Below are 27,193 nucleotides of genomic sequence, written 5' to 3' on the forward strand. Positions count from 1 at the left end.
TTATCTAATATTCGCAAATGAGGTAATGGAAAACCATTTGCACTAATGGCTTACAGGCCCATAGGGATGAATGGAGTCCTATTCCCTAATTGCGATGCGGTAATAGCGATTGTGATTTTTAAGAAATCGCTACTACCGAATCGCAATTTTCATACATCCCATTTTGCATTTCATAAATAGCGATTTCTTAAAAATGCAAAGGGGGACTTTGATACATCTGGCCCATATAATTGTAATAAACAAAATAAGACCAGAACAACAAAAAATCTATCAGTAGAACCAGAGTTATGAATTTTTAAGTGTTAAATAGTGCCAAAAAGCGCAAAGCGCCACTCATGACTATCTGGTCATGTGAAACAGCAAGGAGGTCATAACTTCAGGCCAACCAAGTTGAAGAGAGGGTTGGATACAGGGATCATCCCTGCTGAAAAGTTGCCTTATCAGCCCAGCGCAAAGTGTCCTATTTTACAGTGGATGGGGCCAGGATGGCTTCAATGTAGTGCAAGGAGCAGGCTGGACATCACATATGGTCATTGTTACAGCATGAAGATCCTGATGTTGTCATGAATGGGTGTGCTGCAGCTTAGCAGTAGAGCTCCCAGCAGGCTGTCAGTTCTGTTGCACGAAGAGCAAGGTTGACGGAAATTTGTGTTTGCAGGCTCTGCGAGTGGCAAGGTTTTGGTGCCAATGGCATGGTTGGGAAGAGACCAAAATCTTCAATTCAGCCTCTCTGAGCCAACAAAAAGGGTCCAGCACCTGAAGGGCACCACCTTTGGGCTAGGGGCTTGCTGCAGGTGGATCTGAGTGCTGGTTCAGCTGGTTGTGAGCCTGAATTACCCTTTGGCTCCAAACAGGAGATTAGCAGATTAGCTCCTGGTTCACTGTGAGAGTCCTGGGATCAGGTACAGTTCCAATCCCTCTGATTCAGGCAGAAGTGCAGCAGAGCAGCAATCAAGCAAGGCAGGATTCCAGCAACGCAGTAGTCCAGCAGCGCAGAATTCCAGCAGAGTGGCAGTTGTTTCAGGAGAACTGCAGTCCGTCCTGCTATAGTCTCCATAGGTCCAGAGGTGTACAGAAGAATTGGTGTTTGAGGTACAATATTTATTCTAGGTGCCTCCTTTGAGGTGGGAGAAGCTTCTACCGGTTTCCCTTTGAAGTGCACAGAATTCCAGCCTATCCCATCTTGGCTCCAGACTAACTACAAGCCTTTCCGTGGAGGTGAGGCACAGCCTGTTCAAGTGGGGCTGTGCCCAGCTTGGCCCACCCATCTTGCCAGTGATGGCCCATCCAGGCACACCTAAGCTCTCTGTTGTGCGTGGCTGTCTGGGAGGAATACACAAAGCCCAACTGTCAGCTACATCCACTCATGTGACCCAGAGATAAGCTGCAGGCACGTAATGACTAAGACAGGAAAATGCCAACTTGGCCTTTTTTAAGATTGTAATTTAAAATTCACCTTCACCTTAAGAGAGGATTTTTCATTAAAATTCCAAAGACAGCAAACATGAACTGGTTTCCTGTTTCCATTTTGAAGTAACAGCTTATTAAATGTAATAAGGTGATTCTAATGTTATCCTATAGGAGAGGTAGGCCTTGCAGTAGTGAAAACTGAGTGTTTTTCACTACCAGGATATATAAAACTAGAAACTGCATCTATAACATTTTAAATACAATGCTTCCTGCCCTGTGGTCTATCCAGGGCCTAGCCCAGGAGTCACATGCATATTAAAGAGAAAGGCTTGGGTCTGGCAAAAACTTTATTTTGCCAGGGCAAAATTACAGTTTAAAACTGCCCACAAAGGCTGCAATGGCAGGCCTAAGACAGGATTAAAGGGCTACTTAAGTGGGTGGCACACTCAGTGCTACGGGTCCACTAGTAGCATTTAATTTACAGGCCCTGGGTACATGTAGTACCACTTTACGGGGGACATATAAATAAATTAACCGTTCTAATTGTCTGTAATCCAATTCTACTATTTTAAGAGGAGAAAGCATAAGCGCAGTAGCACTGCTTAGCAGTGGTAAAGTGCACAGAGTCCTAAGGCCAACAAAAACAAATTCAGCAAAAATGCTTTTATGTTATTGTTTAATTCTTTCTACTTTTGTGTTTATAGTAAGTTGCATTATTGTAAATGTTTTAAAATTATTTGTTTTTTAAATATTTTCACTTGTATTGCTTAATTTTTTAGTGTATAGTTTGTTTTTAAAATGATTTTAACTTAATTTTAAATATTTTTTAAATAAAGCGTAAAATGTGTTGAAAAGTAGATTTTTTTATTTTGAACATAGTTTTGAAATATTATTTCCTATTTGTCATTATTTGAAATTTTAAATTTAAAAAAATTTAAATTGCTTTTTAAAATTTGAATTTGCAATTAATGTTTGTATTTTTTAACTGGTATATTTTATGTAATGTGTTTGTATGCATTAGTGTGTCAGATATTTCTAATTTTAAGACTTTGGGTTACATTTATTTGCAAATATCTTTTTTCCTAAATTTTTGATGTGATATTGCGTGGTCAATATTGCAGCGTGAATATCAAATGTATCACCCCCAAAAAGTAGCAATTTCCCCAATGTAGGTATTTTTGGAATGTGGATAGCAACCCTAAACCTTAAGAAATCCAACACTTTCCCCAATATGTTTTTTTTTGGAGTGGGAATATTAAACCTAATCCTTCCACAAAATCCAACAAATCCAAATTTCTCCAATGGTCTTTTGTTTCTCCAAAACTTTTTGAAATGTGGTTCAGTTTTCCGTGAGAGTAGGAATTGTCAACATCAGGGCAGTGTGCGCTCCATGGGCAACTAAAATGCAAAAACCCAGCCTTCATGCAAGAGCATAATTCATGCATTGTGTTTATATGCAGTATGTTAACCTTTTGTATTGCAGACTTTAACCTTGAAAAACACTATTAATGATGTTTGCAATAATTGTTCTTTTGCAAGGTATCGCTGCAGACTTACCGAATGTGTTAGGATGTGGTCCCTTTCTAGAGCCTTCCAGAAGCTTTCTCTGCAGCATGACTGGGTGTGGTTGTGGGCTGGGCCAGCCTCTACATAACCGAGCTAGCCCAGCTCCATGTGCTCACTATTCAGAGGTCCCGGTGCAGAGCAGCAGCATTTTCCTGAGCTCCTGTTCCAGAGGCCTAGCTTGGCGTTCCAGGCCTGCCCCGCATTCTTTTAGTGATCCTTGAGCAGGGTGGTAAGACAGAGGTCGGGCTGGGCACCCGACCCTGTTCTAAGAGACTCTTGAGTTTTGGGGCCTACTCGTAAAACTTTCAGAGGACGCGAATCATTGCTCTGATTCAGATCTTGGTGTTTGGATCGGCAAAGGCTTGCGTGATCATTTCATGGCATTTGCATATTCTTGTTGAGATCGGCAGTGTGCACGATTCATTCCCGCATTTAAACCTTGATGTTCAGATCGCTTACAGAACGCGCAATCATTTCATGGCATTTGCATATACTTGTTGGAATCGGCAGTGTGCGCGATTCATTCCTGCATTTAAACATTGATGTTCAGATCGCTTATAGAGTGCACGATCATTTCATGACATTTGCATATACTTGTTGGAATCGGCAGTGTGCGCGATTCATTTCCCACATTTAAACCTTGATGTTCAGACCACTTACAGTGTGCGCGATCATTTCATGGCAATTAAAACATTGATGTGTAGTGTTTCCTGAAGTGCACACGATTGTCCAGGGCCTTTTGAATTTTCTCAAAGGTGTTAAATTCAAGATGTTACATTCTATGTGCATGTTAAGTTCTTAGTACAATTCCTATTGTTTTCATGGGAATGTTCAGATTACCTTTGTCCTCATATAATGAGGCAATGTTTGTTCTGGACCATAATTCTAGAAGAATCTTATATTCCTAGACAGTATGTGACATTTCATGAAAAGTTCATATGAAACATTGTATTAACCATTCTTGATTCCTTCCCAGGTACCCAGACATCTTGAGGTCCAGTTGTAGTCCTTTCTTAAGTTATCCATGGTTACAGTATGACAATGCTTAGAATCATAGTCTAGTGAAAATCAATGCGATAATATCTTGATATTGGGTTGTTTAACCTTTTGCTTCCTACAGGTCTCCTTCCCAGCTGTTCCTATCCTAATCCCCTTTTCCCCTGCTTGGACTCTCTCAGGCTCTGTGATATTTCTATCAGAGTTTTGGAGCTGTCTAGTGGTGGACATGTTGGGAGCGTACGCAGGCCCCGAGGATCTGGTTTCCCTGACAGGAATACATCATCCTCAAAGTCCAACACTTTCTCCAATGTCCCTGTATTTGGAGTCAGAATAGTAAATCTGCCCCACCTACTCGAAGTCCAACACTTTTCACAATATGTTTAAGTTTGGCGTTGAAAGAGTAAATTTAGCCACCATCCTCCAAAGTTTAACACTTTCCCCAGTGTTGTATAGTTTGGAGCGGGGATAGTAAATCTAAGTAAATCTAATCACTCCCCTCAAGTTAAACACTTTCTCCCAATGTGATGAAGTTTTAAGTGGGAATAGCAAATGAGTGCTCCCCTCAAAGTCCACCTCTTTTCATTAGTTTGTAGTAAGAATAATGAATATGACCCCTCAAAGGCCAACATATTTCCCACCATGGTTATGTTTGGAGTGGAAACAAGTGGAAAAGTAAACTAGCCCCCTCAAAGTCCAACACTTTCCCCAGTGTGGTAAAGTTTGCAATGGAGTACAAAATCTTACACCTTAAAGGCCAGCAATTTCCACAATGTGGTACTTTTTAGGAATGAGAACAGTAAATATAATCCCATTCAAAGTGCCACACTTTCTCCAATGTGGTTAGGTATGGAGTAGGAATAGCAAATATAACCTCGAAGTCCAACATTTTCCCAAATGTGCTTAAATTTGGAGTGTAAGTTGTAAACCTCTCCCCCAAAGGCCAAGACTTTGCCAAATGTGGTTCAGTTGGGGATGGGAATAGTAACTACACCCCCCTCAAATTCCAATACTTTCCCCATTGGAGATAAGTTTTTAATGGGAATTGTAAATCTGCTCCCCCACAAAGTTCAATATTTTCCTCATTGTGGTTATGTTTGGGGTGAGAATAGTATATCTTACCCCTTCCCTCCTGACCCCCAAAAGACCAACACTTTCTCCAATGTGGTTAAGTTTGATGCTGGAATACTTAATGTAAGTCATAATAATACCTTTTAATGTAGTTATGTTGGTTAGTTTATTTTGTAATTATATTAATTTTGATTCCAATTTTGTACATTTAATAAGCAAAATGATACCAAAGTGACAAAAATCCAATTAAGGGAACCAGAGGTATCCTTTTTCAAGATTTAAGTCGAAAAACACCAGTGGTAGTCAGTGATCCTGGGACCTGATCCCGGGCATGTTTTTAGAATATTGTGATGGAGTGGATGAAGTTCCTTTAAGTGGATTGATCCAGGTGAATATGTGGAAGTGAAGAAATTAAAAATAGTTTCTATGCCCCACCTTATTCCCAAAATCCAAGATGAGGCAACCTTTCTTCCCTTATGCAGAGGCTCTGTGCTCACCCAGAGGTGCAGCCAGGATAATGAACAACCCCAACCTCTGTAGTCATCTGTAATTGATTCTACTGATAGCTTTCCTCCAACTGGTATGGTTCAAGCTTGACTTTGAGGACAACAACTAGGTCTTTCTAAAAGTAGCTTTTCCTAAATATGTATTAAAAATGTAGCATCACTACTGAATTAGGATTTGAATAAATATGAAAAAGAGTGGAGTTGAATAATTTTTCTAGCTTGTCTCAAACCTGAGATATAAAATTAATATTTTAATCTATACACTAGTTTTCTCATGGAACAGCCAAGGCATTCTTCAATGAAAATATGTTTTGGTTGCAGGGATAGGGTGACACTAAGGCTTAAATTTACAAGAATCTGGCACATCAGTACTGATGCGTCAGATTTCTTGCCCCCAGCCACCTCACAACACCATGGGTGCGCCGTATTTAAAATACGACACACCATGGCGCACGTTAGACCAATTTTTGATGCTATTGTGGCTCTTCGCTCCACTAGCATCAAAACTTTTGACACTAGTGCAGCAAAGTGCAAGGAGTCCCATTGATTTCAATGGGTGCGTCCTTTTAGCGCCTGCTTTGAACATGCATTAAAAATGCCACCAAAAATGGTGCTCCAGGATTGGGATCTAGTGGTGGAGGCTTCTTCCATGAGGGAAATGATTAGTTTTCATCTGTGGGTGTGGACGATGTCGACAAGCAGTGTCATGTAGATGTTGAAGAGGGTGCAGCTGAGGAAGGAGCACTGGTGTACGCAGCAGATGATGCTTTTGGATTCAGAGGTGAAGGGCGCTAGCAGATCCTCTGTGTTCATCCTGTGAGGAAGGAGGTGATCCACTTGAGGGTGTTACCCTGGATGCTGATGTAATGGAGTTTGGTGATGAGGATGTGGTGGGATACGGTGTTGAGTGCTGTGTCTCACCTCAGTTGAAGAGACAGCTAATGCCGTCATTTGGAGCGATCAGGGTGGTCTTGGTGCTGTGGTTGGATCGGAATCTAGTTTTGGAGGCATCTAGCAGGTTGTTTTCTTCCAAGTGCGTGGTGAGCTGGTGATTGATAGCTTTCTCCAAGACCTTGGTGGGGAAGGGAAGGAGCAAGATTGGATGGTAATTCTTGAGCTCAGTGGGGTCGGCGGAGGGTTTCTTCAGGAGCAGTTTGACCGCAGTGTGCTTCTGTGCATCAGAGACGGTGACCGCGGTGATGGATGAGTTGAGGATGTTGGTGAGGGTGCTGCTGATTTCTTGCCTTTCCATGATGAAGATGTGGTGGGGGAAAGTGCCTGTCAGTGCTCCAGAGTGGATCAAGTTCATGATGGTAATTGAGTCCTGGGTGGCGAGCTGTTTCCAGCTGCTAAGGAGGTGACTGTTGGCAGTGTCGGTGGGTGGGAGGAGGTGGTTGAGGTCAGTGGGTTGTAGGTCAAAGTTGCTGTAGATGTTTGAAATCTTGTTTTGAAACTAGTCTGCCAGGGAATTGCAGAGGGCATGAGGTGGGTAGATTGTGTTTTTAGTGGCAGCCGGGCAGGAGAGCTCTCTGATGATGCTGAAGAGTTCTTTGGTGTGGTTCAATGCCTTTCGTTAGAGCATCTCTCTTGGCCTACCTGAGGCGGTGGTGATATTTGCTCAGGACTGACTTGAAGGTGGTAAGGTCAGTGGGGTTCCTGCTGGAGTCACCTGCATTTGTGCTTGAGGGGCCATAGTTCGGGAATGAAGCAGCTGGCATGTTTGCAGGATCTTTTGGCCCTTTCCATGGGGGCAAAAGAGTCCGTGAAGGTGGAAATCCAGCTGGAGAAGTTCTGGACGTCTAGCTCGAAGATGGGGGTGGGGTCCAGCCTGGTGAATTTGAAGTCAGTGTTTCAAAGGGTCTCTGTGAGTTTGCACCATCTTCGATGAGAAGGGTTAAGAGGATTGATGGGGAGTTCCAGTGAGCCTCTGATGGTGAAGTGGATGGGGATGTGATCAGTCCAGATGTACTCAGTTACATAGGAGAACATGATACTGTCTCTTGCTGTAAAGATGGGGTCCAATGAGTGTCCTGCTTTGTGCAAGGGGCTGGTGACCAGCTGTGTGTGGTTGATGTTGTTCATGTTTTCTTGGAGGTTGGCAGAGTTGGTGTTGATTGGGTTGTTGAGATGGACGTTAAGGTCTCAAAGGAATATGTGGTGTTTAGAGTCAATTCCCAGTGGGCGATGAAATTGGAGATGGCATTACAGAAGCCAGGGCTGGGGCCTGAGGGCGTGCAGGCGAGGGTTCATCTGATGGTTATTTTTGCATTTGTTCTGGTCTGGAAGTTTAAATATGCCATGAATGGTGAGGTTTTGTTTTCGGAGGCAGTGTATCGGAGGGTGTTCTTGTGGTGGATGATGGCAATGCCTCCCCCATGCTTGTTGGAGCTGTCCCCATGTATCATCTTGTAGCTTTGGGGCATTTCATTGGGGATGCTTGCCTTCAATGAGGGGGTCAGCCAGGTCTCTGTAATGAACAGCATGTCAGGGTGAGAATGGTTATCGTGTCCCATATTTCAGTTGCATTTTTACAGAGGGATCGGACACTGAGCAGCTAGCTCTTGAGCTTTTCCTGGGGATTTGAGGGATGGCTCTATGAGACGGCGAGGGTTTCGACGTTGCAAGTGAAATGGCAGTGGTGGCAGTTGAAAGGTCCTTTTGTTAATTGCGGTGAGGTGATCCCGCAGTTGTTATTGTGGCCTTCTGGGGCCAGGACCAGCTACTCGGAGGAGGAATACTGGTGGATGGCTGGAGGTCCAGAGTTCCTGACACTGGGCGCAATTTAGATGCGGACGGGCACAGAGGTCCTTGCCTTTGGCGCTCCTTCGGTTCACAATTGGTGTGCCCGCTGCACACGTTTGCTGTGCTGTGGCCTCCATCAAGTAGGTCCTGGGGTAAGGAGGGGTGCTGGGCAACAGGCAAAGGGCCGATGAAGTACCTGATAAGATTGTGAAAAACAATATGCTGACTATACAAACTGAGGGCCTGATTACGAGGTTGGTGGTCAAAGGACCACCAGCCTCACTGTGACGGTCGGACTGTCGCAACTTTGGTGATCCGACTGCCACATTACAGCCCTGGTGGGTGGACCCGCCAGGAGACCACAGTCCCTGCCAGGAACATGTTCCTGATGGGGTGACAGCGGTCTGAGTTGTACTCAGCCAGGGCGGCACTGAACTCAGTGCTGCCTGGCTGATTACAACTCAGCTTTCTGCCAGCATTTCCATGGCGTGGACCCCCCCCTTCCCAGCACCATCGGAATGTGCACTGTGGTTTGCAGACAGCGCACATTCCAATGGTACTGGTGTGCTACTGTATTGGCCTTGGCTCCCTTGAAGGAGCCAAGACCAATATCGTAGCACTGTTCCCCCTGATCAGCCCAATTGGAAAGCATAGTACAATGTTCCCGCTAGTCAACCCTGTGGAAACATTGTAATGCACTTGGGGGGGGGGGTGCCCCAGGTATGACGGTGGCATCCTCCCCATGGCTTTGGCTGTCCGCTTTTAGGACCACCAAGGTTGTAATGAGACCATGAGTGTGGCAGCTAGGAAGTCTAAGGGAACAATAAACACAATGGGGAAGGGGATAGGGAATAATAGATGGAACAGACAGTAATAGATGGCAGCGCGTGAGCAGTGCTGTGGGGGATATCTAATACAAAATGCAATGTGCAACCAGCACAATGGGGAATGACACAAAGATAGAAGAGTCACTGTAAAACAAACAAAGATGTGGAAGAATGGGCTGAGTGCTCTGTAAAAGGCTTCAGCAGATGCAACAGTTTTCAGCAGGGCAGGTCATTGACCTAAGGTGACAGGTGAGAGCTCATAACAGGACCTGATCCTTTTTAAATACCATGCACTCTGCTTTGTGGATTACAAGGCTTACACAGAGGAGACTAATTCAGTTCTAAAAGGAACTTGTTTCAGCTGTCAAAGGAGTTATTCTAGCAGGTCAGGAGTCTGATTTAAACTGCAGAAATCAGACTATAAGGGTAGGGCTTAAGCCATGTTTCCCTTGTCACACTTGAGGATGGCACAATAAATGCTGCAATCCACAAGTCACATTTACCTTTCTATTCCATAGTTGGATTTTCTGCAATGTACCTAAATAAAAGTTAAGTAAGACAACCAAGGGTTGCCCAATTTCTACATGTTTCAGAGCACATACACAGGGAACTGGCCAGTAGTGCCACAGTGTGTAGAGAAAACAAAACTGCAATAACATTTGGCAAAAAAAGGGGGGTGACCATGCCAAAAAGAGGCATTTTCTCATATTTAGGATTAGCTAAATATTGTTAGTTGCATAGACAGTGATTCTTTTGTCATCATTTTCATTCTCATGCAGAAAGAAATCTTGGTTAGTGTGTGTTATTTGTAAACGATGGGGCACATGTTTTATCGCATGTTCTGGGTACTTTTGGTGTTCCTCTAGTCCAACCTGCCAGAGGGCAGGAAGGGGGAACAGGAGAATATGAGAAAGACATAAATAAGAGAAGTCAAGAAGGTCTTCCCCAAATTAAGTAAACCAGCGTTTTGTTTTACTGGCTAGGGCCATTTAGAAGCAAGTACCCGAAGATTATCACCCATCCCATCTACACGCAGTCCACCCAGACCATACTCGTCTCTCTTGTCTTCTCCTCCTCCAAGACTGCCTTCCCCCGCGCCTTTGCTGTTGGCACTGTGTTCATACCACCGGGTCGAACAGAGAGAGAGAGCAATGGGAGGGGTGTGGGGAGGTCAGGCATCCTCGTGGATAAGTTGTGCTCCCTCAGGAGGAAAAGCACATGTTAGTGATTTCGAATCTGATATGCATTTCCTGCAATTTGTTTTATCCAGGGAGGAGTGTATACTGCTTCAGGCTGCTAATAGTGCCTCGAGGTAGAGGGTATTAACATTATTCAGATGATAGACAAGAAGGATTAGCCCAGACAGAAATCCACGAGGTCAGTGGTAGCCTGAACTCCGTGATGGAATCCGCGGAAATCTTAGATGGCAGAGGGAGGTAAGACCCAGAAAATGACCTAAGTTGGAAAAGTCGTTGCCATCTCTTAAAATTGCTCCAACAGGTATGAAGGATGGTATTGGACCCCCGGAGTCATTGATACAAATATTTTGAGCATGTTCCATTATTTCGGTCTCATATTTGTTTTATCCATGATGAAACTTGTCTGCAAAACTCGGTAGATAACCATTAAAAACGTATATATTTGAATTCTTCTCACAGTCACATTTCTTTTACTAACAACTTTCAATATATTTTGACCATTTTCCATTAACTGAAAAGAAGTAAACACCACTTTAAAAGGATACAGGGCAAATAGCTCATCTATTAATTAATAGCTGAAAACGATGTGATTTCACATCATATACTGTAATAACTTTTGAATTAACACAATATGGCACATTTTAAGATGAAATGCCATAGAATAATAATAGGATCGGAAATGTATGGCAATTAATGCCAGAAGTTGGTAAATAATGAAATGATAAGCCATAAAACGTCCCTTGGCAATGCTAAAGTCGTGAATACTGGCCTTCCCTTTAAAATGAAGAAAAAAGACAGGTTTATTAACTGAAATGACAAAATACTTCCAGAGCTTCAGTACAAAAGACCAAACACTGAATTATATTAACATGGCAAGAAATCCCTCAAGACACTGACTAGCATAATACATATTTAATAAGGAGAAAGAACCCTACTTTTCAGCGTTGTAAAGATTGTGGGCTAAATTTCCTTCTTGATTTGAGACCCAGCGACTTTTTTATATTATCAAAGTTGTCTAGATATTGTGCTCGGTTTTCACAGGACGTTCATATTGTGAAATCCACAAAACCTTCCTTATTCAGTTCTTTTAATCTGTAAAGTAGGCTCAAACTATTCCTTAACAAAAATGCTATCAAAAGCAGAATTTAAGTTTCGAATTTCATTGTCATTTAAAAAGTGTGAAATTGTATTTGTTTTCAAATAAAAGCATGTTGGCATTTTGCAAATTCAAAGGCTGTTACACTACCAAGCAATGACTAGGGAACAGAAAGCAATGCACAACCATTGTGACATCCTCCTCCTGCACGTGAGGAATTGAAACAATTAATACACTAAAAAGAAGGTGCACCGAAATTGCTGCCTCCTTCGGTTTGTGAATAACCTGCAATCTCATTGACAAATATTGCAAAGATTGCATGTGGGTTCCCCAAGGGCATACTTTTTACTGTCCGTGGCAATCATGGGTAGAGTGTGCATCACAATTTGCAGTGATTTCAGAACACCATAGGCCACACAACTCGTCAGGAAATGTATAACATTCATGTGGTTGAAGCTGTTAAGAATACTGTAAGAAAACCAGTGGTCCACGAAGAATATGGGATGGAACAACGCATGCCTGAACAATGCGGTCAGAAAAATGACCACGTTGTTATCACTAATGCCTTTACCACGAATGCCTTAACAACGATTTTTCGTTGCCAAGGCATTCCCGGTAAAGGCATGCGTGGAAAGGCATGCATGGTACCAGCATTCGACACCCCTTGCCCCCTCTCCCCGCCCCTAAAACAATCCTCCCCTGACCCCCTCACCCCTTCCCTAAAAACAATCCTACCCCGATCCCACCACCCCCGCTGCCCCAAGCAAAACTAAAACAACCCTGACCCCCTCACCCCCAAAACCTAAAACTACCCCCTCCCACCACACCCTTAAAAAGTAAAATTACCCCAACCCCGCTCCTGAAACTACCCCCACATCCGCCCCTAAAACTACCCCAACCACCACCACTGCCCCTAAAAAATAAAACCACACCGACCCCCCACCCCTGCCGCTAAAACTGAAAATGACTCCGACCCCCCACCCCTGCCCCTAAAACTACCTCAACCCCCAACCCCACCCTTAAAATCTAAAATTACCCCAACCCCCCATCCTGCCCCGAAAACCTAAAACTTCCCAGACCTCTGCCCTTAAAACCTAAAACTACCCTGACCCCGAACAGCCCCCTAAAACTTAGACTACCCCAACCCCCGCCCCACCCCTAAAACAACCCTGAGCCCTAACCCTAAACCCTAAAACTACCCGACACCCTACCCCACCCCTAAAAACTCAAACTACCTGACCCACCACCTCGCCCCAAAAAAACTAAAACTACCTCAATCCTCCCAAACCGCCCCTAAAACTTAAACTACCCCGATCCCCACCCCGGCTTCTAAAACTACCCCGACCCCCCACCCCGCCCCTAAAAAATAAAACTACACTGACCCCCCACCCCTGCCCCTAAAACCTAAAACTACCCTGGCCCCCTCCCCTGCCCCTAAAACTTAACCCTGAGCCCCCACCCCACCCCTAAAACCTAAAACTACCAGGCCCCCCACCTCTCAAAACGGCAGAGAACAACAGAGTCATTGTTCATGAAAGCGTTGTTCCGCTTTCGTGGACAATGCACCTCGTTGTTCCAGAGTCATGGTTTAAGCTGTTTTTGGTCCACAAAGCATACTCAGGAGGTCTGTGACTGTTTAGAAAATTAAATACTATTAAGAGCTTGGTAAATGGTATATACTTTGAAAAATCAAAATGTAATTCGGAACATTTTGAAATGTTCTATAAACGTGAAGGAATTTAAAATTAAGGCTGAAAATTAAGTTGGTGACCTCATTTTGATTCATGGAAGCAGTTCAGTTTCATCAAACCGAATGTAGTATGGGCTAGTGCCCTCAACTGAATTTAGAAAAGGTCCAACCTTCCCATTAATGTTTTTTTAATATATATGTTTGTGAATTACAAAAATTATTGAATGTTTTGTGTATTTTTTTGAAAATGCTTCTAAATGTATTTTTGTGTATTGTTTTGCGCCCAAATCATTGATAGTGCTTAGGATGAGGTCTCTTGCTTCAAGTAATGACTCAGTGGGGGTCCCAGATTCCAATAGTGATTCATTAGGCGTCATTGCCTAGGGTTTCAGTAATGATTAAAAGGGGGGTCCACAGGAGTTACAAGGTTGAGAACCAGTGCTAATTTGTAAAAACAAAAAGTGTCAGGGCCCTTGTCAGGAGATCACTGAAGCTTACACCACTCATTGCCCCTGCCAGTGCTGCTAATGGCTACCAACACAACTAACCATCACACTCCTACAAGTGTGATAATTATGACTTTTAATACACATTAAAAGTGACTAAGACCTACCGCCCAAGCTATTTTTATAGCTTTGGGTGACAGGTATTAGTCCTTCTAATGTATGATGAACTGTTAAACAGCTGTTGCTGTACTCATCACAAAATTAGACAAACAGCATCACCATGTGGCCGTGTTGATAACAAAGTGCTGGAGTTGGGACCGGAAACACCAGTGAAAAAACATAAGCACTGACCATAGTTTATGTCATGTTTAATATCGTTCACAAGCTTTCTGTTTGGCTGAAATATTGTTCTATGGTGAGGGATGTTGGCATGACATTTGGGCATGAAAGTGAAACCCCACCTGAAATTTTTCAAGTCGCTATAACGGTTTGGAGACGTGAAACTCTGCCTCTCAGAGGCAGGTCTTCATAGCCCGGAATCCTTGTAATCACGTGTGCCCTGTATACTTGTTCTTACATTGGTGCTTGGACCAAGACTATAGCAATCAAGCAATTTGTTTTGAATTTTAAAAGCTGGGCCTCAAGAATGAAATCTAATCTGGTAGTAAAAAGTTCATCAATCGTGAGCGGAACAACATTGAAGTTTACTTCTTAAAAAATAGCTGCAATTCATGCCCAGCGACTTGGTCCAAGCACCAATGTAAAAACAAGCATGCAAGTGATTTAAATTACTTACTGAAGTCATTTAAGTGGATTACCTGTTTCACATGATTTTTTTAAACATATAGGCTGCAACAAATGGATAGGTTGCCCTAATCATTAAGAATGATTGCCATACCTTCAGGAGATCCTACACTGGGTCATGTTGTTAGGGATCCATCTTGTGGTACCAAAAGATCAAGTTTATTGTTAGAACACTGGTTGTCCTTTTTCCTTGCTCTTCCTAGGCGGACGAAGGAGTTTTTGAGAGTTGTAAAACAATTCCATGGATGTGATGAAGCATACGCACATTTAAGATTTATATTGAAAATACTAGTGGAAAGGATATTTGGTCTGTGATTAAGGGTGAGTAGATAGAAATAGAATTAATTCAGAACATGGTCTTCTTGTGTCTCTAATTACAAATACATTAGACCATTAGGAACTATAATAGATTATTGTTATTTGTGTAGGGGAATCATTGATTGTGAATTGGATGCATTATAAAGATAAGCTTGAATACATTGCTATGATGAGGATGAGTAGTTCCAATCTGGATATCCTTGATTATTCGTGCATATATGGTTCTATAAAGTGATGAAGACAGTTTTAAATCTATTGTTTTATTTTTATTTATTTTTAGGTGCTTCCTCTATAAATATGACTTCTGTCCTGATGATTACCCTTTATTGATTGGTTCTCCTTCTGGGGTCGAAACATCAACATTAATTCTTGTGGATTATTTCAGAATGAAATGAGTGACTTCTGGACACCTGGACTGAAGGGGTCCCCTAGAAGTTCACTCCTTCTCTTACGTATTTTTAACCACAAACTGTATATATTGTAGATAACAGTTGGCACTTTAATAATTTCACATTAATCACATTTTTATTGCGCTGTTATCATTTTTTTGGGGCACCTTATTATGTTAAGTGATATCAATAAGTAAATAAAATATTACATTTTTAAGTTCTTCAACCTTTGGGATTGTAAGGTTTCCTTTTTATTAGAAAAGGTAAATTGTTGTAGTGGGAGTTCAGGGCTACATTTCCCCCCTTTGGGCCATAAATTTACCTAAAATATTTGCTTTATCAGAAGGCACAGAAAGAGGAGAAAATCTAAATACATTAACTAACTCTCCACCTTATTTTTTATTTTCCTAATTTCCCCCCCTTGACCACTGTCGTGTCCCCATCCAGTTTCTCAGCCTGTAATGGGCTTTGAGCATATTTCTCCTTTGATATGGCTGTGTTTTGTGAATGTTATTCCTGGATTCTATTTGCAGTGTTCCAACTATCTGGAGTAATCGTCGATGTTTTGAGTATCAACGTGCATACAAGACTTAAAGATAGGGGCTTATTTACAAGAATCTAAAGAGGTGTGTGTGTGCGTGATGTCTAGCATAGGTCTTATATTGGAAGCATAGCCTTCTAGTACAAAGTCCTATGCCTAAACAAATTGCAAAACGAACCGCACATTGGCTATGTGCTGTACAGTGCAGTACATGCACTATCCTGTCTTTTTGGAAAAATGAAAACATTGTCTCAAGATAGTGTAGCACTGCTTCAAGGAGGTGACATTTTTTGATGCACAAAATGATCTATCTTCATACAGGTTTTGCGTCAAAAACTACGGGTGCATGTGCTGTAATGCCCAAGTTCTACCCAAGTAATGTTCCCTTGACAAAAGTAGTGTAAAGCAGAGCAAAGCACTATTTACACTGAAAAAAGCACCTTTCCATTGCAAATTACCTTTTGCACTAGGACAAGGGAGTAAATATCCCAGACAGAGGTTGTGCCATCTTGCCTCTCTTATCATTACTTAGCGCTGGCGCAAACCCCTAATGAATCAGCCCCCGTTTTAGGTGGTGAGTCTACTCCTTCTGCCTGTCTACTTTAGAGACCCACACAATCCGAGTAGTGCAGTTTCCCACTCTGCAATGAATTCAGTTAAGCAGGGAAAGACTCATCAATCTTATGCCTCTATGTATTGGCCTGACCAGTGTTAGCGCATCGGTCCTTAATAAGTAAACCTACAAGGGGACACGTATAGGTCAATGAACCTTTTGATTCGTTTAGGGTGTTCTTGCCATAGTTTCAGCACAGAATCAATAATCAACACGTAATAATCAATAACCATTATTCAAATCAACAAACAATGGAGTCAGTAAAATTCACACATCATGACTCTTCAGCCATGAATAACCACACCTTTAATTATAAGTTTAGTAAATTTACTTCCCTTATATTAACAATACTAAGTCATGAATCTTAATCATCAACTCAAATCAAAATATTTCAATAATACTTGTTAATCAGCAAGTCGCAGAAGAAGTGATCTAATCAAATCTTGAATCAAAAGGCATTCTAAGGCATCAAAACAAAACATTAGTAAACCCAATTCAGCAAAGCTAAGATGTCCATCAAGTTCAGCAAAATAGTCCGTCAACCATTTGTCTCTGTAATTCATCAGTCATCATGTGAATAACCTCAACTAACCCAGATTAACATCAGCATCTGGGGCTTCATGCAAAACAATTTAGAACACAAATTTGAAAAAACATCTACCTAAAGAAAGTATTAAGCCAGCGCAGTTGGTACTTAGAAAGAAAAGGCATAAAAATGCAATTCAGTCATATTGTCATATCTACCTATCCACGGTCAGCAAGGAGACTCAGGCCCTCATTACGACCCTGGCGGTTTGTAACCGCCAGGGCCGCTGGACGCGGAGGCACCGCCGACAGGCCGGCGGTGCCCCCGCGGGGCATTCTGACCGCGGTCAGAGAAGGGAAACCGGCGGTCTCCCGCTGCCCCCAAGGAATCCTCCAAGCCGGCGCAGCTTGCTGTGCCGGCTTGGGGATTCCGACTCCCCCTCCCGCCATCCAGTTCCTGGCGGTTCTCCCGCCGGGAACCGGATGGAGGGAGGGGGAGTCGTGGGGCCCCTGGGGGCCCCTGCAGTGCCAATGCCAACGGCATGGGCACTGCAGGGGCCCCCGTAAGAGGGCCCCAAAATGTATTTCACTGTCTGCCTTGCAGACAGTGAAATACGCGACGGGTGCAACAGCACCCGTCGCACCTTCCCACTCCGCCCGCTCTATTACGAGCCGGCATCCTCGTGGGAAGGGAGTTTTTCCCTGGGCTGGCGGGCGGTCTTTTGGAGACCGCCCGCCAGCCCAGGGAAAAACTCATAATACCCTAAGACCGCGGAGCGGTATTACGGAGGGCGGAATTCTGGCGGGCGGCCTCCGCCGCCCGCCGGAGTCATAATGAGGGCCTCAGTCTTTGTACGCAGGTCATCAATCGATCAGCAACACATCAGGCTCTCAGTCAGAGAGTATGAGCCCAATGACAGAATCTTGAATCTTCTTTTCTCCCACCGTCACTCTAGATTTCTCATCTTGCAATCTGCAATCTGTCTAAGTTCCCTCTGTCACGTTGTTATATCAAAGTTCCCCAAACTATCCCCCAATTTCCAATTGGTCAATTAATCGTACGTTATTACTCTGTCCAATGATGTCCATATACCAAATCTATGAATTCTAATATTTCACAGTTGACATGTGGTTGATTGGTTCACCTTACGATGTTCTCATCATTCGGCTCGTCAGGTATAAATTTTGTTGCATCTTCGTCTCCAGTCAGTGTCTTCATTTTTTGCGTCCTGGGAAAGAATCCTTTGCACATTTGCACACAAATTGTTACTTTGCGAGAGGCCTCGTCTCCTGTCCGTAGATTCCCATAGTAAGTTTCTGCTAAGCCTTTTATTAAAACAATGAGCATTTCACAGTTAGTTCACTCTGTCAGCATTTTGTATTAAATGCTAAGAAATACAGCTTCTGCATGTGGCCTGACAAAACTAGGCCAAGACACTCACTAAGTTAAGACCTACAATCAATAAGCAAGAACATAATTCATAACCCTTAATATGATATATTACTACATTGATCTAACACATTTTCAATATTTAATGTGGATTAATTTTATTTTAGTACATTTCGTGAACACTGGTGGCCATTCTTTGAGGTGACATTTTCAAACGTGCACATTATTTTTCTATGTTATTCATTGTTCTACATGTCATTATTCAAAATACATAAACACTCATTAAAAATTTCTAATTAAGGCATCTGCTTCAGCACCAGGCACCGCCCTCTACTCTTGCTAGTACAAGCCCCCTGCCACCAGCTTCAAGAGTACAGTGTGGCACTTCATGTTGTATTTTGGTTGAACCAGTTTGGTAAAGTTTCTGGATTGCCTTTCTCTCATCTGAATGGCAGATCACGTGAAACACAACAGTGAATGGGAAGAAGCATCTGTATCTGATTTACTAGTTCCTAAATGTTTAATTCTTTTGTTACAGTCAGTAACAACGGCTGCTTGTTCAGGGTGACTTGCGGTAAATTCTGGAACCTATGAACATTTCTCTCAAGCTTAATTGTATCAATATGCCTAGCTGAGGAACAGAGATTAGCCAAGATATCTCTTGCGCTCGAGCCTGGACCAGAATGTAGAGTTCACACTCTGTGTATCCTGACACTGTTTACTATTCCACAGTCCTCCTCCTGCAGGACATGCTTGAATAGTGACACCTAAAAAGCCTCCACGTCCAGACCTCAAGATTCTCCTTCATGAGACAACAAAAGGGAACATTGTTTTCCCTTATTTTGTTGCTTCAAGACCTGTCTTCTAGATCATCTCACTTATCTTTCAGCCCATGAAGCTTGTCTGATACCTCAGACAGGGAGGTATCAGACAATTATGTCTTATGGAAGGTTCTTCCATGATATCTTTAGCTTCCTTGCTTTGTTGTTTGCTAGTTTGTTTGCTTGTTTGTTTCCTTGTTTTCTTTCCTTGTTGGTACAAACATTTTACCCAGCAGCCTGTATGTCCTTCGAGCTGTCACTCATTCCTGCTTTCATTTCCACTTTCAATGCATTGAGTTGGTCTGAAAACGCCCTATTTGGCTTCTCCTGGAGGTTCGGGCAGCAGTGCTGTAGTTTCACTTATGTGAGTGGAGCTATTTTACTTCTTCTTGGTTCTCCCACTTCTCTCCCCAGCAACAGTGAAGATCTCGTTGAGGGCTGTCATGCTCTGATTTGTTGATGGAATGACTTCATCTCCCAGAGAGGGGGAAATCTGCCAAACGATAATCTATGGAGACTCCTTGACTGTAGTCTGGTCAGTCACTTCCTCCCACAATAGTTGGTTACCTTTACACCCAGGCACTGTGCATTTTCCAGCCAAATAGCCAGCTCGATGATGTATAAATATCTGGCTTGTACAACTCAATGGTAAGATTTATGGGCTGCACTAATTGAAGGCAATGTGTGGCAGGCCACTCCGTTATGCTCCAGCTGATGATAAAGTCACTACGTTTGGTGTTCTCTTACTAGTGCACTACTTACTGAGGTCTCAGGGGCTCACCTCTCAGGGAAGAGGATCTATCCCAAATGCAGAAGCCCTCAGCTTCTGCCTTCACACAATGTGGCATGGTTTGCTATGTTATTGCGGCACAGGCCCAAGATGGTCATCTCAGCAGCATGCTATAGCCAATCACCACCTATCCCCACCACTGTTCTCAAGGGCCTCAGCAGCCACTCATGTCAGTGTCCTCCTTCCTGTTTGCAGCAACTGCAGTTCATCAAGAGTAGAAAATAAAGGGCCATTTTTAGGTTTTCCAGATGGAGCTCAAGACTTGAGTCCCTAGCTCTGTGTAACTCTTCAGTGTAACTTTAAAAAATTTCACTGCGCTGTGCAGGAAAACAAAGAAGTTGAACATACATATTGAAAAATTGCATGCCTAGAGTTTCTTAAATGCACTGGACTCCTGTGATGTTTTTGATATGCTTTTAGTACAAGTATTTTGAAAAGTGAACCATCATCATCCATAAAGATGTTCGTTTGCTTGGCAGTGATGATATACTCAATGAGTGTTTCTACAGAAAATGGGTTTTTTTCCAATATATATAAAACTCTGCTGTTAAATTCTCCATTTGCCTTATCATCTGAACACTTATCCATGTAAGACATTCCATGAATCCCCAGGAAGGAAATCGAGTTGCTCTTAGCAATTAAGAGAGGCGATTACTCCCTAATACTTTCATAGGGCCAGATGTACAAAAATACAATTCTGCATTTCTTAAATAGCGTCTTCATAGAAATTGCTATTTAAGAAATGCAAAATGCTCTGTACAGAGATGCCTATTTCCTAATAGCGATTCCTACAAGGTAAGAATCTCTATTAGGAAACCGGTATGAAGAAATCCCATTGCATTTTAGTCAATGGGCTAGTTTTGCATTTCCTAAATAGCGATTTGTTATTGAGAAATTGCTATTTAGGAGATGCAAAACCAGGGATGGAAAAGGGTAAAAGGCCTCCCTTGGTGCACCCCAAAAATAGGGGTGCACCTGTAGAGCGCACATATGCCTTAAAAGGCATGTGTATGCTCTATTACAATTAAAAAAATAACACTTTGGGGTGTTTTTTTTTTATTGCATCTAGTTACCAGTGACTTCAAGTCGGTGGTAATTGCATCTCCTAATTGCCCAAGTCACCTTTAGGAAATGCGTTCTACATCAGAATAGGAATCGCAGATAGGGAATCCCTATTTGTGATTTCCTATTCTGGAAATCACAAACTGCGATTTCTACGAGGTAGAAATCTCAATTAGCAATTTCTTAAGTGTCTTTGTACATAAGAAAAGGCCGTTTCACATTTCTTAAGGGGTGAAATACCGATTCAGACCGTTAAGAAATGCAAAAGGGCTTTGTAGATCTGGCCCGTAGTTCGAAAGTTGCCACAAGAGCTTTAATTTTCCTGAGAAGGCATGCAGCTCATACTGGAATTCGGGGATCTTGAGCAGAATTCTAGGGACCACATTGGCATTCTTTTGAATGGGAAGAGGGATAAAGGGGATTGAATTTCTGAGTCGCAAATTTGGTGTAAGGTAGCTTGCACTTGGAGAGCAATGTCATTCAAATGAAAGAATGATTTTTAGGAGGACAGAGATATTGCGACATGGGGCATTTTCTATTTTATATGCTTCGCCTGGCATGATCAGGTCCCTAACTGGATGAGATTACGAGTCGCACAGTACTTTTGGGGCACAAACTGTATACATGTAGTCATATTTATTTGTGGTAACACACGCCATTATGGCACAATTACGTGTTAAACCCCTTGAAATGAGGAATAACTGTGGGCACAGCATAACCATGTGGAATTCCTCATGGTATTCTCTATTTTGAAGTGTTTATTGCACCCACTTTCCACCTGGTCTTATCAGGTGGTAAATGGGATCAGGGTTTTTTTGTGGGGTGGAGGTGGAGGGAAGGGTACAAGTATCATTGCAGTAAAAAGAGCTTGGGTGGAAACAACAACACTTTGTTGCTGTCACAATGAAAACCTAAAGCAATTTTACCAGCCATATGTGATCGGGCTGACTTGTAATTAGAGCCATTGTGTATAGTGGTCTCATACACTGTGAATTAATTTCACCAATCTAGGAAAACAATGTTCAACTGAAATGTAGGCAGTAATATATTTAAGACATCTATCACCACTATGTGGATTTTAGAGATGGAATTAACACTGTTGAGTGTCGTAGAACCTTAATCTGGCTTCAGTGAGTACTGCTCAAAAATGTAAATGGTGTTTTGATGTTTTAGTACATGATCATGAAAGTGTTAGCGCATCGGTCCTTAATAAGTAAACTTACAAGGGGACCCGTATAGGTCGTTGGACCTTTTGACTGGTTTAAGATGTTCTTACCATTGTTCCAGAGCAGAAACACAATGATCAATGCACAATAATCAATAACCATTAGTCAAATCAGTATTCAATGGAGTCAGTAAATTTCACACACCATGACCTTTCAGCCATTACTAACCACACCTTTAATTAAAGTTTAGTAAGTTTATTTTCCCATTATTAACAATATTAATGTCATATAGATTAATCTCTAAGTCAATCAAACACAATTATTAATATTTGTTAGCCAAAAAGACGCAAGAACCATGATCTAATCAACGCTTGAATCAAAAGACATTCCAAAACATCAGCACAAATCATTAGTAAAAACCAATTACAATAACACTACGAAATCCATAGAGTTTAGAAAAATAGTTTGTCAACCATTTGTCCCTGCAATTGGTCAGTCGTCATGTGAATAGCCTCAACTTACTCGATTATCATCAGCATGTGGGGCTACATGCAAAAACAATTTAGAACACACATTTGGAAAACATATACCTAAAGAAAACTATTAAGACAGTGCAGTTGGTACCTAGAAAGAAAAGGCACAAACATGCAATTCAGGCACATTGTCATATCTACCTATCCATGATATGGGTCAGCAAGCAGAATCAGTCTTCGTCCTCAGGTCATCAATCGAGCACAAAACATCAGGCTCTCAGTCAGAGAGTATGAGCCCAATGACAGAATCTCGAATCTCTTCTTCTAAATGTCGCATCTCATAACGGGGTAAGATCAAATCTGTATAATAGTCTGTCTAAAATCTGAATAACTCTCCTCTGTCGAGTTGTTATAGCGAAGTCACACAAACTATCCCCTAATTTCCTAATTAATCATACGTTATTACTCTGTCCAGGGAGAGTTCTATACCAACTCTATGAATTCTAATATTTCACCCTTCAGACGTCGTTGATTGGTCTGCTTTACAATGTTCTCATCATCTGGCTCGACAGGTATCGAATTTGTTGCACCTTCGTCTCCAGTCAGTGTCTTCATTGTTCGCGTCCTGGGAAAGAACCTCTTCCACACATTACACACAGTTGTTACATTTTTAAGGACACTCTCTCCTGTTAGTTGGTTCTCATGGAAAGCTTCGGCAAAGCATTTTAACAAGACAATGAGCATTTTATAATAAGTTCACTCTGTCAGCATTTTTCATTAAACGCTAAGAAATATAGCTTCTGCATGAGGCCGGGCAAAACTAGGCCAAGACACTCGCTAAGTTAAGGCCTACAATCAATAAGCTAAAACATATTTCATAACTCTTAATATGACATATTACTACATTAATCTAATATATTTTTTAAATTTCATGTGGAATAATGATTATTTAGTACACTTTGTGAACACTGTGGCCATTCTTCGAGGTCCCAATTTCAAACGTGCACATTATTTTTCCACGTTTATTCATTTTCTACATAAGTCGTTAGTGAAAAATACATAAACACTCATTAATAATTTCTAATTAAGACATCTGCTTCAGCAAAAGTATTAGACAAAGCAAGTGAACAACCTTTTACATGCTTGCATTTGATCGTGAACAGCCCTAAATGTTCAGGGGGACAGTTTTTAATATTTTCTTAACATCATTCCTTCACTTGCATATGAGTCACCTATATTTTCATGAGCGGTCATATCAGTGACTACTGTTAAAAGTAATTCCAGTGGCTTCTTCTAGTGGTTTAAGAAGGTGGATGACTGTTGATCTATGGGTATGGGGGTTGCTGAATCTGGATAATTCAAATGGCAAACGCTGCAAATGGAATTCCAGGACATGAACTATTTTGAGGTCAATCCACCCAGGCTCATGCAACCCTTTCATACTAAGAAGCAGGATGTCAACTGTATAAAGCATTTGCAGGAGTGGGAGCACTCAACTCCATCATCCAGAACATGCAGCCCCTCCGAAATATCTGAATACTGGCTGTTTCGGTACAGGACCTTGGGTGAAAGTTTGAGTGCTGACTGTGGAGAAGGCTATTATTTTACTGATGTGTCTTTTAGCTGATTGTTTTCTCAAGTATGTTTGGTGAGAACATGAATTTGAAGATCAGTCTGTGATGTTGGAGGTTTCCTGGATCAGTACTAATTTTTTCAGTAGTTTGTAAACATTACCTCTTTTTAGCTCATCTGTAATTTATCTTTGTTTTGATAAGGTAGTTGTGATTTTAAGATTGGTTTATTGTGCATTCTTTAATTGTTTGATCCAGAATAACGTAACCAGGTGAGATTGTATGTTTTCAGTCTTTTAGAATTGTCATTCCTGTTTTTTTATAAGAAGCCTGACCTTAGACTATCCTTAGGTTGTTGGGTAACATTTCTTTTAAAAACGATCTCCACGTTGTGTGCTGCTTTTGAAGTGTTTGATTCAGTTGGCCATGAACTTCCTTTAGTGTGGACTACCATCCTAACAAATTGTGAAGCTCCTTAAAGCAAAAACTTTGTAGTACTCCTCATCTATGGGCTTGAAAAAACCTAAACCTTCAGCTAGCAATGAAGATCCTTCCAATGGCTGCCAGTGAAGGACAAAGGGCCTGATTTAGATATTGGCACAGGGATTACTCCATCACAACTGTGACAGATATCCCATCTGCCGAAATCTAAATTCCTTTATGTCCTATGGCATTTAGATTGTGGCAGACGGGAAATCCATAGCTGTTGTGATGGCGTAACCCAGCCGCCGATATCTAAATCAGGCCCATAATTGTCTATAAGTGCCTAGAAGAAATTCAGTTATGCAGTGTGCCCTATACAAATTGTATCAATCAATAAATAATAAATAAATGAGTAGGTAAGATGAAGACCTGTCAAAATATGAATACTCCCTAACTATAATTCAGTGCTATTGGGACAGTACAGCCTCTCCTGCTGTGACCACAACTGGGTTGCGAGATAAAAACCACAAGCCATCAATAAGCAAATGTGTGGAGAAATATCATAAAAATCAGCACAAATTGCTGACATGTTTTTCTCTCATTGTATTCTCTGCATATAAACTCCATGTGAACGCTTGTCTAAATTTGTGCTTTTACCCATGTTGCCAGGATATTTGGGTCACTCTTGTCTTAAAAATATAACGATAGGCAGAGGGCAGAGAGTCCAAGTCCAAACAAAGCAAATCTGTTCAGATCTTTGCTCCATCATTTGTCTGCAAAGGCAACAATCCTGTTTTGAATTGCAAAAAGCAAAGGTAATGTGTAGAGTGTTCCTCAAGCAGCAGCATGGAATGTGATGAGTTAACTTTAAAAAATATGGATCAGGATTTATCATCCGCATATTTTTACCTTGCAATAAGATTGCATGCTGCACCCAAAATCTGTTAAATAAAATGTGCCATCGCTATTAAGTTTGGATCTCACTTTTAATCCACTTATCACAGTTAAAATATAATTTCGGAGATGGTTTAGTACTTGTAATCAGCATAAAAATTATATTTTAAGAGTAATTTGACTTAAAACAATTAGATCTGTACTCAACATTGAGCTACCTATTTTTGTTTTGTGACTTTTTAGATCTGGCGCATAGTGTAAGTAGTCGAACTGCCTTGGCCTGATTAGTTGCATTTTTTGAGCTGATGCCTCGTTTTCAGCCTTTTCCGTACTTCTATCCGGAGATCCTTATTGAACCTTATTGAACTACACACCGCTGACTGTCCTTCTAAAGGATACCTCAGCCCAATAGGAACACAAACAATGGCCAAAAAAGTTTTAAATGGTTGACTCGCTTGGAGATTTATTGATGAATACTGTTAGAAACTGGGTCTTTGGTTGGCAGTTAGGTTACCCCCTGTCCAAGCAAGGACCCTCACTCTAGTCAGGGTAAAAGAGAATCACCCTCAGCTAACCCCCGCTCACCTCCTTGGTAGCTTGGTACGAGCAGGCAGGCTTAACTTCAGACTGCTAGGTGTAAAGTAATAGTACCAACACACAGAGCAACATAATAAAAACATAAAAAATTACACAAAACAGGTTTAGAAAAATAGAAAATATTAATCTAAGCAAAACAAGACAAAAACGACAAAAATACATCATGCACAATGCAAGTTATCAATTAAAAACCAAAACGAGTCTTCATGTGATTTTAAACACAACGCTAACGCTGTTAGCATGGAAATGTACCCAGCATGGGCGAGTGTGTGTCAAAAGGGGCTTGCGATGCGTCGATATAATTCACGAGCGAGACCATGCGTTGTTTCTTCTTCGGTCTGGTCGGGGTGCGTCCTTTCTTCTCCTTGCAGGAGAGCGATACGTCAATCCGAACAGCACTCTTGGGTCAGGGCAGGCTTTGTGTCATTTTTACATGCCCAGCGATGTTTGTGATGGAAATCCTGCCACACAATGACTCAAAAACCACGCAGCACGGGTAGCAATCTCACCAGCCTCCATCAGCGATGCTGCACGTCGTTTCTCCAGCCTCGAGCATAGATTTTCAGCTGCGTCTCAGAGTTGCGTTGATCTTTTTCCCACACGGTGTTCTGTGCGTGGATTTCTTACTCTTGTTCTGCCAGCTTCTCCTTTCAGGGTCTCAGGGACTGGATGGCACCACTTGGCAGGGTAGGAGTCTCAGCAGAGGCTCCAGGTGCAGGCAGAGAGAAGTCTTTGATGTCCCTGAGACTTTAACAACAGGAGGCAAGCTCTAGTTCAAGCCCTTGGAGAGTTCTTCACAAGCAGGAAGGCGCACAAAGTCCAGTCTTTGTACTCTTGCACAGGCAGAAGCAGCAACTTCAGGAATGCTCCACAAACCACAGTCACAGGCAGGGCAGCTCTTCTTCCTCAGCTCTTCAGTTCTTCTCTAGGTAGAGGTTCCTCTTGGTTTCCAAAAGTGATCTAAAGCCTGTGGATGTGGGGGCCCTTCTTATACCCATTTTGCCCTTTAAAGTAGGCTTACTTTGAAGCAAAGTCTCTCTTGTTTGTGAAATCCTGCCTTGCCCCCCAGACACATACTTGGGAATTGGAGACTGCATTGTGTGAAGGCAGGCACAGCCCTTTCAGGTGTGAGTGACCGCTCCTCCCCGCCCTCCTAGCACAGATGGCTCATCAGGATATGCAGGCTACACCCCAGCTCCCTTTGTGTCACTGTCTAGTGAGAGGTGTAAACAGCCCAACTGCCAAACTGACCCAGACAGGGAATCCA

The sequence above is a fragment of the Pleurodeles waltl genome, chromosome 2_2, assembly GCF_031143425.1.
Source record: "Pleurodeles waltl isolate 20211129_DDA chromosome 2_2, aPleWal1.hap1.20221129, whole genome shotgun sequence".
In the NCBI taxonomy this organism is placed as follows: Eukaryota; Metazoa; Chordata; class Amphibia; order Caudata; family Salamandridae; genus Pleurodeles; species Pleurodeles waltl.